This window comes from Tyto alba, unplaced genomic scaffold (genome assembly GCF_018691265.1).
Source record: "Tyto alba isolate M040663 unplaced genomic scaffold, T.alba_DEE_v4.0 Super-Scaffold_23, whole genome shotgun sequence".
In the NCBI taxonomy this organism is placed as follows: domain Eukaryota; kingdom Metazoa; phylum Chordata; class Aves; order Strigiformes; family Tytonidae; genus Tyto; species Tyto alba.
The window spans coordinates 28,794,547-28,806,751 of NW_024881297.1; positions in this window are offsets into that span (position 1 = coordinate 28,794,547).

Here is a 12,205-nt window from a genome sequence, read left to right on the forward strand (position 1 = left end):
GTTCAAAGTACCCGAAGGACTGAAAAGGCTGTCAGAGCCTTCCTGAGTGGTTTATTTTTAGCACAGCATCAAAAGCAAGCTCTGTGCCCTGAGGCATGCCGTTAGGTGATGTGAAGACACTTGAAAATATAAAACTCCCCCTTTTCAACAGAAGTGAGCTCTTAAACCTGCCCAGACTTTCTAGTGGCTTAATTCAGTCCTTGTGATCGTATTTCATTTGACGGGATTTTATTTGATGTTTCATTTTCGAGACGTTGCTCCCCATGTAAGTATTTATTGAGTCCCTCAACCCCTTCTCTCTAAAGCACCAAAGTCCTGAAATCTCTTGCCCGAAAGGCTTTTGAACGAGTCCCGCAGCATTCGGATGATCCCAGCTGCGACTTTGGCCCCGACATTGCTGACTGCATGAAACGAGAACCCCTGATTATTTTCACAGACGGCGTTCCTGAGAAGCGCTCCCGCAGCAGCTCACAGCATCTCAGCCCCTCGCTTATGAAACTCCGCGTGTGCACGCAGGAGGCATTTCATCCGGGGCTGGAACACATCAGCCAGGCAGAATTTCCTTTGAGCCGTAGATAAGCAGATTCTGGTGATAGAGAGGCCCTGCTCAAACAGACACCGGGCTTCCAGCTTTCAGAACAGCCTCCAGGGCCAAAGGGGAAGGAAGTATTTAATATTGTGATGGTAGGACATATAGAGAAAAACAACACTTCAAGATGCATCACCCTTAAACATACACCCTGAACTGTTAACCCACTGCTGCCAAGGGCGAGCATCCCCAAAGCAGCCTTGGAGCTTAGGACACGTGCAGCAGGGCTAAAGATTTTCTAAGCCTGTGCAGTATTTATAAATAAGAATTCCTCAGGAATTGGCAACAAAGAGTTGACTTGTTGTGTGGGAAACCTGGATCAGCCGTGGAGAAAGCTGATCACGGACTCGCGCGTATTGAAAAATCAAGTCTATTGAAAAATCAAGTTGTCTTTGTGAGCGACCCGAATGGTCAGATTACAGAAAGTAAATCCCCGCAAAAAACCAATTCCAGCCTCTTCACTGAATGCTGCAGACTCCAGCTTGCTTGGTGTTGAGTTGTGAAACATGTCATGGCATGCACAAGATCACTTCTTAGAAATCACACCTCTTTTCAGCATCAGCAAAATTAAAAAATATAATAGTCTCCACTTTCAGAGAGCAAACAAAACCAGCACTCCACTCTGTCCAAATACCGTCCAAAAGATACAGTGGGATAACAAAGTTGTGGTCAAAACCAGCAGAAGATAGAGGCAGACTCTTAGGCAGACCGGTTCTTGAAAGAAAATCTGAGAAAAACCGATAACAAGCCCAGAACAGTAATAACAGACCAAGTATTTCTGGAAAAACCAATGGAGAAACGTTTCCTAATTTCAAGCAGACCCACCTGTGCTCCCGTGACAAGCGCTAGCGAAGAGCAGAGAAACACGGGCAAAAAGTTACACCCCGGTCACGGGTGACATAAATGCACAGATTAGAGTCAGCAGAGGAGAAAAGTGCGATTCAGGGGACTCCCTCCTGGCTTCTAGGGACACAGGAGAGACCGACTGTGAAAACCCCCCCGGCCTCGGGGCCACCTGCCAGATTAGTTGATGACGCGGCAGAATATCCAGTAACAGAGACTTTGTCCAAGCGTACCTGGCTGCGGAAAGGAAGAATAGGATAATGACCTGCTATTCAGAGAGCTTGAATGGCAAGGCCATGCTGTCTCCTGGTAGTTACCGGAGGGACGGGAGCCCCTCGGCCTGGCTGGGTCCCCCCGCAGCCCAGCTCCCCGACGATGGGTGCCCGTCACCCCAAGCAGCGCTCGCAGCAGGGACACCCCCATCTTCATCCCCGCCCAGCCCAGCGAAAGGTGTTACAAGAGATGGTCTGCACACAGCTGCCAGAAACTGCCTCAAGATGGTGCTCCAGCCAATTTTCTGGGTTTTTAAAAGAATTCGTTGGCGTTACAGATGGCTTTTCTGCGCAGGTCTTTGCTGAAGGGTACAAACGAGGGTGGACCAGGCTTGGCCCTTGCAGGGAGCCTTCAGCTGCCGCTGCCAAGCCGTTCCTTGCTTTGAAAGGTTCACGGCTTCCAGCTCATGGACTGGAAGCCCCTGAGCGGCTGCCGGGAATGAGTCACAAACAAGGTCCCCATAGGAAAGGAGAACTATGGATTCATAACCTTGACCGTTCTGGGTAGGAAAAGTTTATTTGTCCAGCTTGCTTTATAAATAACCCAGAAAGCAGCAGCTTTGTTTTCATGAGCTCGGCCTGGATGTGTGGAGGAACCTCAGCAGAGTGCTTGTCCGCACCCTCGCAGCCCTGGCCGGGGAGACCAGTCCCCAGACAGGCAGTTAATTTAATGACTCACAGCATGCAAAGCACCCCAACAGGATAAGACCAAGGAGCAGGATCTATGCCTCTGTGGCATGGGAGTGCAGCAGGCACAAGCACGGAGCACTTTCCTGCTCCCCCTGGCCCCTGGATCTTGCCAAAGTCTGTTCTCCATCCATACCATGTTTTGCAGAACTGTAGAGAGAAACGTCAGCAGCCCCCCGCCTTGGTATTGCTGTGCTGCATCCTGAGTGAGACAAAGGGTTAAAAAGAAACTGGAGCAATTTTGTGGAGAATGGAAAGGGTTGAGGTCAAAGAGCAGAGTGTTAATGGAGGGATTTATGCAGGGGACCTGTAGAGTCGCCACACAGGTAACTCCAAGGAGAAACTGAAACCCTGGGAGGAAAATTAACCCAATGCGGGCAAGGTTAACCCTTGCATTTTAAGGCTGTCAGCAAGGAGAGTCTTTTAGCAGTCATTTGCTGTGGGAATGAAGGATTGGTGACGTTAAGTTGGGAAAGGTACTTAGTGTTTGCTTTTAGGCTGGAGGGATGCTGGCTTCCACAGCAGGCGATGGTGCGGGATGCCCTCTCTGAGTCAGGCAGAGATGCCGTGGCTAAGGAGGAGCCAGGCCTCATCCTGACTGCTGTCCCACAGAAGACTCCTTGCTGGTCCCATTCTCAGCACTGGAAACATGAGGATCCCCTGTGTCCCCCATAAATGTGGTATGGGGACAGAGAACAGCATCGATGAAGACTGATCCTTCCATTAATCATGGGGTTTTGTTTTTAATCCCTTCATCATATAGTGGTTTTGTCCCTTTTGCAGGGCAGGACCAGCTCCTGCTGTGCTTTTTTTTTTTTTTTTTTTTTTATTAGAGGATCTTAACAGGTGCTGGAAAGGGACAAATATTCTTTTATACCAAGTAATAAAGCTGAGAAATCATAGGATCCTAAGGAATGGTACAGGCAGACATCAGCCAGGCACCTGAGCCCAGCATCGTCTGACAGGAGACTTTACAGAGCCTGATGGTGGTCAGCTAATGAGCATCGAAATCCTGTCAGCCTTAGTCATGGGATAAGCATTGCACATAGAGAACTTTGCAAAGTATGTGGAAAAAGAAAAAGTGGAGGGCGAAGAGAAACCCTGTACTCAGCACTTCGGGGATGTTTAGCCTGTTTCTGCCATTGCAAGTAGTTCTTCCCCAGGCAGCTTCGCCTCCCCTAAGTCTGATTTGCAGAATATTAAGGGCTCAAACAAATCTTTAAAACTAGATACTTCCCTTACCCAACCCACTTTTCCTTCAGCCCTTATCTGCCCTTACCTGTCTCCACTAGGTCGCTTTAAAAGTCCCAGACACTTCCTTCCTTTGTTTGTCTTGGCCAGAAAGGGAAATGTCTTGTATGTCAAAGGTTTAGTGCAAATTCCTGTCCAAGCTCTTTAGTACCTCTGGCCTCAGTAAATCAAACTTCTCCTGACTAGAGATTTGCAGAATCAATCAGACGCTCTCTCCCCATTCTCCCTCTCCTGCCTGCACACAGGACTGAGATGGAAGCGACAAAACAATAAGGGGTTAAACCCCTTCTGCCTGGTGCAAATGGAGAACTGGGAAAGAAGATCTGGCTTTCATACAGGTTTGCACAGAGCCAGAGTTTCTCAAGGTCTGTGCCACTGTCCTGGCTATTCAAGGGCCTGGCTGAGAGCAGCTGGCAAAAAATGAGCCCTGAAGAAGTGCTGGTTGATGGGGAAAATATGAGCTATTAATGGTCAGATTTCAATCTGTGAATGATCAAAATCAATGCCTCGCAGGGAGCATCAGGTCCACCAGGACCTCATGGGCACCACTGCCAAGAGCCTTCTCTTTCTCCTGCCATCTCACTCCTGTTGTCTCCACTTTCCTGTTACCACTCAGGTTTTGTCCGAGATTTTCTGCACCCCACTAGATGCCTGTGCCCATGTGGCATCTCTCAGGACCCGGAGGAAGCTGGAAAAACATCCATTATTGAAGCAGGCGGAACAGGAGAGAAGTTTTAATGCCCACTGTGCAGAGAGTACACGGTCCAGGACTTGAAGTTTCAAAAGAGAAATGTCCCATTACCAAGCCAGCCAAAGACCCTACAGGCATGAAGCTTCCCCTGTGGGCAGTGAAGATGTTGAGAAGAATCCCCATTCTCCTCGTTTCACAAGAGGAATTAGTCATTTTTGGAGCAGGGATTTACGATGGGATTGGCACAATGGTTTGGCAAGAGCAGAGGTGGTTGGTAGGAGAAAGCTCGAGAAGCATCGTTTTCTGGCATGTTGGACTGAGCAGCTCGGATGGGATACAGCACTTAGCCTGAAACTGGCACAATAAAGCCAGGGGCAAAACTGAGTGTGAAGGGGGGTAATTTTCAGGAATTCCTGGCAGCTCTCATGCCTGAATTAGCTTCTCTGGGTTGTTCTCCAACGAACCGCTCTGTGCTGTGACTGAGCCGCACACAAAGAGGGATGGAGTGAACAGATCAAAGAGCATGAAACATCCTCCCCTGGGGTGGGCGACTTTTCTGAGTGTTCTGCTTATCCCTTCCTCTTTAGGAAAATCATCTGGACTTAGAGACTCAAAGCAGGGCACTGGGGTCCTGGCTGGAGATGTGGGCAGGAGGCACAGCCTTTATGAGCTCTACCTGGACGGCAGCATCCTTGCCCTAGGGCCCGTGGGAGGGAGACTGGCAGTTCCTGTCATCCTGGAAGAGTGGAAAACAGGGTCAGCCTGAGACATGTTCTAAAGAGAGGTTCTGGTCTCCCATTTGCATCCCAGACGTTTGCCTGGGTTTTGCTGAAAAGAAGAAAAAGAGAGCTCTCCACCGGGTGAGCAGCTCAGCAGCAGCAGGTGCAGAACAAGGGCGTCAGGTCGGGTTTGAAGCTCCCCGAGCCTCGACAGGGAGGGGTGAGCTAGCTAGCCACAAGCCAGCCATGCAGGCAGCACTTCGGTTGGGAGCTTCTTCCTTTGCAGATGAGCACCTTGATCTCAGCTCCCCCCTCTTCTCCTTCTCACCGAATCAGCCCTGTGTGGTCGCCGGAGAGCTGCGCACCTGACTGTGGGGTGCCTGGTGCCAGCAGCTGCTCAAACCACAGCTTGAATGAAGCCAGCCTTCCTCTGCCTTGCTCACGAGAAGGCTGTGCTGCAAGAAAACAAACCTGAATCACGCTGTTCTCACCCTAAGCTCTCCTGGCAAACAGGAAGCTACGAGCAAGGATGGAAGAACAACTTTAGGGGCTCTTGGGTGACACCAGGAACCTACTCCAGACACCTGCGGTGAAGTGAAAGAAATGCTTTCCAGGTAAAAACATGCATCTGGGTTTACCTGGGCAGCTGATACACTGACATCTGCATCCAAAACAGGGGATGAGTTGAGCACTTGCGTTCCCCTCCCTGAGCTTTGTCCTCAGACGAAACGTTAAACTGATGCACCATCTGCCAGAGCAGCAGCTCAGGTGCAAGCGGCTGTTGCCAGAGGTGCTGGTATCGCCAGGGAGAAACACTGATGAGGAGCCAAGACATTAGTGGCCGGCAATGAGGTTCCTCCAGGCCAGTGCTGCACTAGCTGGTACCAAGTAATCAGGGTAAGACATCCTCCCTTGGAGAGGAAAGGTCTTTCTCCCCCCGCCGTGCTCCTTCCACCTCCAAACTCCTCCAGGAATATGGAATAAGTCCACCTAGGAGGAACAGCCACCTCGTCGTGCCCCTGGCTAAGGGGCTTGAGGCTCAAGTTTGCGGGGCTCCCTCATTGCAATTTGCTCTCGCAGCAGACAGAGTCTGTGTATCTGTGTGTTGAGGGAAAGAGGACGGGAGCAAGCATGCGCCCAGGGAAATGTGACTGGGCCAGATAAAAGCTGTTTTGCAGTGAGATAGACTCGACTGTGGAAATATCTGCCCAGGGAAAGTCTAGAGGGGAAAGCGATCAGTTTAAATAGTTGGATATTAAATGGCACAAATGCCTAAGGAAACATGCACCCAGCAAAAGCCAGGTAGGTTTTACTTCTGTGAAAATGCTATCCCTGATTTAAGAGCAGGTTCTATCCAAACTAGATGCATCTACAGCTCCAGCAGGTTTCTGCTGCATGTGCACACTGAGAAGCAACTTTCCTATGCCTGACACTAACAGTACTGAGCCCTGGATGCTATTATAAGCATTTCTTTTTAATTATTAGGTGTTTTCCAGGCTTATGCAGAGGCCAAAGGGAAGCTTTTGTGTGCAGACTGCTAATACAGCATCATCTTGCCTGGTGTGTACCTCTGGGGTGGCTGCAAAATGAGTCACAATGAGGAACAGCAGCGACTTGGGCTGATCTGGGCCAAGAGGCCCCCGGCACGTGGAAGTGCAGGAAGTTCGTGGTCTCAGCAAGGCACCTCCACGTTTCTCCACCTCTAATTCTTCATCCTGCTCCTCTCCATCACTCCCTGGGCACCTGGGTTACATATTCAGTATGTGTATATTCAGAGTTTTTCACCTCTACTGTTCTAAGCTTTTCATTACCAGGTATGCGCAATGCTGGAGCTCCCTTGATTCAGCACCTGCCTGTTCTTGACATTTAATCTATCTGTAGGGATTAGGATCTGTCATGAAGGCACAACAAGACATTGTTGATGGCAATACGGGAGCAAACAGCCATTTCTATAGGCCCTTCTGCTGAATCCACCCCGGAGATGCTCCTACGTCTGGCACCCACAGTCTGCCACTAGAGCCAAGGGCCACCACGGGCCACGGGTGGGATGATGGATTGGAGAAGTGGCTGTGAAATTTCTTACACGTTTCCTGCAAGTTTTGAAGTCAGGCCTCCCTGTATGACATCTCATCCCTCCTCTTTACAGCTGCTTCTCATTTCCCAGCCATAGTCTTCCTGTTTTGCTGGAATTTTTTTTTTTTTTTAATTTTTTTTTTTTTTTGAGGTAGGGGGGCTGTGCTTAACAGCTGCACACAATTCTCCCCTGGCCATGCCTGCTCCCATCACTATATATAGCCTCAGACAGGCCAAACAAATGGAGCAGGGCTGGGGTTAATAATCACAAAATGGAGTTCAGCTGTCTCTGAACTGTGATTTACTGGGACTGAGGCCAGGCAAGTTCCTCCTCACGCCCTTGCTGCAGAGTCGTTTGCAAGGGACCAGCCTTTTCAAAAGGAGAAATATTACTTGAAATGCCTTTTGGCTAGCTGAAACTAAAGAAGATGTGAAATGATTCAAGCAGGTCTGGTGTTGGATGAGGTCTCCGGGGTGATGCTGGTGTGATGCGGAGGGGCACTGTACGTGCTGACGTACCACCTTCTCCATCCTTAGAAGCTTGGAGCCAGGGAAATGGGTGAGTTTAACCTGGTTTAACCTAGCCCTTGTTCTTCCCAGGGGCTTGTGGTGGCTGAGCAGTTGCTAATGGAAATCCCCTATGAGGAATATGCTTGTTCTTGCTGCTTTCAGTCAAGAAACTGTATCCCAGTGGGAAGACTTGCTCTGGGGTTAGAGGTGTGAGGCTCTGTCAGTCTGTGTCCCCTACCTGTTTCCCATCAGGTGTCCAAAATGTTCTTGGTGTTGGATATCCTGCCTGTTTGTCGCAGGGACATAGACTGGCTCTTGCTGTCCCCTTTCCTGAGGGGTTTTAGCCTCCTTGGTGTCCCCTGGGCTGGGTGCTGCTCTGAGCTGTGCAGGGGCACCGAGTCCCCTGGGGTGACCTGCTGGAGTTGGGGGGGGGGGGCCCATATCTCTGTTCCCTGCACAATCACAATATTGATGTGAAGAATTTGCGGAGCACAGCTGGGGCTCGAATTACTTCGTGTGCTAATTATTAACAAACAGACCGACTCAGGCTGCTGTGTCCGCTTCAGAGCCTAAAACAAGGGCCGAAGTACGCAAATCAGATGCAGAGAGCATCGGGTTTTGTGGGTCTCGGACACCCCGATCCTGCCCCTCGGGTACGCCGAGCATCACCCCGGGGCCTCCCCTGCAGAGGCTGTAAGGGAGGCCAGGGTGCCCCAGATGTGGCCCTGCCACCTTCCCTCCAGACACGGGGCACCCCAGCCACCCTGTGCCGTGCTCTCCCGAGCGACCTCTCTCGTACGCCCTGGTCCTCACCAGCTCGGAGTATTTTTAGCCGGCGTGCCTTGCGGACATAACTCTTCTCCTCCTGAAGAAACAAACCTGCTCGTTTCCTGCCTTCTATGGAGAGATGTGGCTCCAGGCAGCTCTCCCCCCCACTGCCTGCACCCACGCTGCTGCTGCTCCAGCTCTTAAGCCACCGATGGCCTGCTTAGTGTCTGGGGGCGATTCTGGCAGTGCCCCTCTCTGCTCACCTTTCAAGCAAGGACGTGGACCTTGGGTGATGTGAGAGCAGGCTCGTGGCTGCTGGAAGCAAAGACCAAGCTCTTGTAAGCATGCCAGGGTAGGTGGGATGCATCTGATTTGGCTTAAGACCCTGGGATGCAGCAGCGCAGCTTAGGTGCTTGTGTTTTGACTGGAAGAGATGAGGTTCTGAGGGCACGTTCAACACGCAGAGGGATACAGGCACCTAGTAGGATTTTCAGCAGAGCTCGTACTGTTTGTTACTCGAGGGCTTTTCAAAATCCATCTGCTCCTTTCTACTCCTAAACACCGTCTTAGGCCTGCCCTGGACTCATTAGTTACAGAAATAGCAGCCTGTAGTTTTCCAGCATATGAAGGGAATGTTATTCATCCTTTGAGTCGTCTCTGGATGATAAGGCTGCTGAAATACCTGGCTGTATCTATGCAATTTAAAGAATACTTCCTCTCTTCCCTATGCTCCCTCAGCTTCCCCAGCATTAAATGAACTGGCTGTCCATGCTGCTGTGACCATGACACACTTGAGGGGACACCGGGGGCGAAGCCAGTGCTGGCAGCTATCATGGCACCTGCCAACAAACTCTGTTCCTGGAGCTGCTCAGGTTTTTTGCCACACAACCCCAGCATGGCTGTGCCACCGTGCCTTTCCGCCCTGCCCCTGAATCTCCCACTGATGGGGACACCGATGGGGACTTCTTTACTGCGCTGCTGTACCAGCATCATGGGGATGGCAGCGAAGGGAAATCTTGCATTGGAGAACTGCACAGGACAGTCCACGCTGAGCCACCCTGTCCGGTGTGCTGGGCCACGCAGGGCTCAGGAAAGGGACTGCCTGTGTTGGGTGTACTCTCAAGGAGGCATCCCAGGCTTAACTGACACCATCATCTGCAGAAAAGAGGGATAGCCCGGAACAAGACCAAAGTAGTGTCCCCAGTCCTATTTCCTTCCCTGTCCCTTTTTTGCAGAAAGCTTGCAGGCTGCCTGTGCGTAGGCACAGCATCTTCTAGGAGCGCACCGGAACATCGTTCCCACATGGTGTGAGTATTTTCCATGTATGTCTTTACGTTCCTCTGTGCAAGCCAACAGCTCCCCTGAAATTTCCTGAAATTTTGAAATTCCTCCTTTCCGTGTACATTCTTAAGTGCAGCAGGGTGTTCCCACAGGGCAGCTGTATGAATGGCAAATAAGCACTTGTGGACTACGTGAAGATTTCCCTTTGAAGGAGCTGTGTACATAGCTAGGGATTTCAGGAGCCCGGTGGAATGTGTAGAGATTTGGGTTTTTTTCATGATAAAGCCTTGAAGAAGTGCTCTTGGAAAATGCCAGCACAGATTAGAGCACTGGGGCTTAGCATTTGCACAACTGCAGAAGTTCAAAGGAGCTAGGCAATATGCTTTCCTTCAGAAGATGGGTCACGGGGTGGTTTCTGAAAGCCCTACTCCCCGCCTGCTCCATCCTTGTGTCTCTGCATTCCCACCTCGAAGTCTACTGGGTGCCTCTTTCCAACTTCTCCCACAGCAGGAACCCACCAGGAGGGTGACTGTGTGCTCACAACCCCCATGCACACACAAGTACCACAGCTAGTCTACCCCAAAAGCTCGCTGTGGCGTGTTTTCTCCTTTCAGGGCAGAACTGACCCTTCCAGGAGACTCCAACTGCTCTGTGCCAAAGCAGCCACGTGCACTTCGGGTCCTCAGACAAGGGTCTTTCCAACCAGCAACTGTGGGAAACGCTCCCTCTGACTGCTGGGGTGTAAACATGCACGAAATCCTTCTCTCGTATCCTGCTGACTGTCTGTCTGTCCTGCAGGGTAGCGTTCAGAGTTTGTCTTTGGCTTCAGATGCCTCTGACAGACAGAACTTGCTTTGGGTGGTCATCCTGAACCCTTCAGACACACTTCCCATCACGAGTGCCTTCAGGAACCTCCTTGGATCCACCATCATAGCAGCTTCCAGTGCTCAAGCTGCCACGCAACATCGTTTGGGTTCTCCAGTTGGTAGACCATGAACTTTCCTGGCTTGTCTTCTCTGCCTTTGAAACATAAAGATTTTAATCTTTCACCCTTTTTCTTCCTCCTGGGAGACTTTGGTCAGTCTTCTTAATTAGGCAGGATTGCCTCACTTCCTTAGATATGGAAATGTCTCTTTGTTAAACAAGGCAGTATCTCTTATCTCTGGCCTTTAAACAACTCTGCTTTTGGCAGTTTGTTCTGTGTCCTTACACCTAACATGCAAATGATGAAATATCCAACTAGGTAAAAGTTTGTAACTCGTAAAAACTTGGCTCAGACCCGAAGCAAGAGTGATCCTGTTTGGGGGCACTCAATTCTGTGTGGCTGATTGCCAAACTCTCTCCTAAGCACACCTTTACCATGGCCGGTTCCTTTCCCCTCAGGTCTTTCCCCAGGATCTTTATTTTAATTTTTCCCTTTTTTCCTCTTTCAGGTTATCAGGCTCTTTTATCTGAGAAGAGAGTCAGAAAAATCCCAAGGACAGTTTTGCACCCGTGGGACTTCTCCCGGACAGGACTGCCTGGGACACCCCAGGATGTGACTTCTCATTTTGGGGAGAGCACAGCCCTCAACTGCAGCATTCTGCAGTCTGATGGATCCCTCACAGCCCCCTTCCAGAACTTGTCCTGCTGTTGCCATGACGGAATTTTGCTGCTGCTTATAGTGAGGACAAAAATACGCAATTTTCTCCCTCATCCTTGTGACAGCAAAACTAAACTTTTGCTTTTCATACTTCAGCTGTTTCTAGTCTCAGGAATCCACGTTACCTGCTAGAGCAGGACTGGCATCATTTGTTTTTTAGAGGTGGGAGAAGGACAACCATGTTCCCTGTTTTCCACTGACGTCGCTCCAGTTGGCATTAAAGGATAATTTGTGCTTGGGCTGGAAATAGCCAGGACAGGTTGACTGTGGTGCCCCAACCCAGGAGCAGGGCAGGGAGCCTGGGCTCTGCTCTCGGGAGAGTTTCTGCGCTCTCTGCACAAAACAGGGCAAATTCAGCGGAAGAGGTGGAGTCCATCCCTTTGCAAAGCTCCTGGGAGGATTCTCCTGGCTGCTGGAGACTTTCCTTCCCTCAGACAGAGGCAAAACCTGAAGCCAGGCCTCCTACGTTAGGCCAACTGCTATCTTTGAAAGGGACACTTGTGGTGACAATGGGTGAGGCAGGAAGAGTGTTACTGTCTTCCTCCCGGAGCTGAACCCTGAAGACAAGGTTCTTCAGAAAGGTGAAGGCTCCAAGCCTTGGAAATGGTTTGGGGCTGGGAATCCTCGGTGGAAGGAGCCACCTCCTGGAAAGACTAAGGCTTGCAAGAGCTGAAGGACAGTCCCTCAGCTTCTCCCCCCATCTCTTGCTTTCCTTCTTGCACTCGCCATCCTCGTGAGCTCCTGGACTAGGCTGTGCTCCCGTCACAAGGGTGAGGTGCTCAAAAGCTCAGAGCCGCAAACCTGTTGTGCGATGGCTCTAATTCCTCTACAGAGCTACTGGAAGAGGTTACATCTGCGTCCCTCAGCACATAGGAGGCC